Source organism: Convolutriloba macropyga, chromosome 9 (assembly GCF_964194025.1).
Source record: "Convolutriloba macropyga chromosome 9, txConMacr16.3, whole genome shotgun sequence".
Classification (NCBI taxonomy): domain Eukaryota; kingdom Metazoa; phylum Xenacoelomorpha; order Acoela; family Convolutidae; genus Convolutriloba; species Convolutriloba macropyga.
Genome location: NC_134476.1, coordinates 17,626,334 through 17,627,824, shown reverse-complemented (window position 1 = coordinate 17,627,824; position 1,491 = coordinate 17,626,334).

The window sequence follows — 1,491 nt, the reverse complement described above, 5'->3', positions numbered from 1 at the left end:
TATGGAAGTTAAGATGATTTGCCGCAAAAAACTTGACTTTATGTCCCACATTGCTAACTGTCAGTTACCAAAAAACATGGAAACAAAACATCTGAATTTGACTTTTTCAATGCTAAAAAAAACGCAAAAAGTTTTCCCCTGTTAACTTTAAGAACCGTTTAATTTTTTCCTTGGCAGCGGTCACAAACGTCACCGAGAAGAAGTCCCTATTCCCCTGCTGGTCTCAGTAGTCACCAATCAGAAGAACAAATTTTGCACGGTTCCAGTAATTACCGAGAAGAAATCGATAATTTTTACTGGTTTCAGAAGTCACCATTGTAAAATGAGAAGCCTTTTCTTTTTGGTATCAGTAGTCACCCCATTTAGAAGATTTCAATTATTTCAAGAAGAGCAAAACATCTCTCAAGAACCTCAAGCAGTTCTACACAGTAAAGTCCTTAGTGGGTTTTCCTAAATCAACACAGAAACAACTCAACAACCAACGTTTTTTCTTGTAACCCTCTGTGGTACGGTTGTACCATATTAAGTTCATGTTTATTAATTTGTACTAAATCATTTTATGTTTGCCCTTGTCAGGCTATAAGTCATAGTTCACCTACAAGTAATTTACCGCCGACTAAAAAGTCAATAATTCAGATTGTTCACATCCCCCACTTTTGATTAATTATTCATTCTCTTGTATCTTGTTTCTGAAATCAGTTGCATTTAATCTAGTCTGTTTTGCACTAACCGAGATCCTGTTGGATTTGAGGAGGAATTCCACTCTCACTAATTATGTCTGCAATCGCAACACGATTGTAACTAAAATCTAAAAGTGGTAATCCCATAACTCAGTAAAACTTGGATTCGCAACTCGAATCCATTCATTTAATTCTAAATGGATTTGTGACACGAATTGTATCTCTACAGTCAGGGATATCACATGGCGCAGTCAGCAACAAAAGAACGTGTACTCTTGGGAATCGAGCCCATTTGGGAAAAACCAACACTTGAACCTCCACTACGATGGGATAGATGGCAGATCATGCTAAAATTGGCTATCATGGCTGAAGATGGAGTTTCAATTGACATTCTCCTTGACGACCCTCCGGACAAGGTCACCCTAACCCCAGAACCTATTTACGAGGATGATGTCGAAAATAGCACAGCTCAAAGTGAACGAGATCGACGTACCAGAAACGAACAGCTCAAAAATTCGTGACTCAATAGATGTCAAAAAATAGAACTTGTTGGCATACTGTGTGGAGAAAAGCCTCGGAAGTATTGTGATAGCAAAGCAGTCTCTCTAACATACCTCAGCTTGGGAATTGAAGGGAGACGAATATTTGGTTCGCAAGAACCGAGCATCCAGATCGATAGAGTGACAACAAAAGTTCTTTGGGAATGCTTGATAGGGAGTTCACTAAGCAAAGAAATATCACATTTGATCGATACACATTTCTCACTCGAAAACAAATGAAAGGAGAACCGGTGGAAAAATTCTACGGGTGT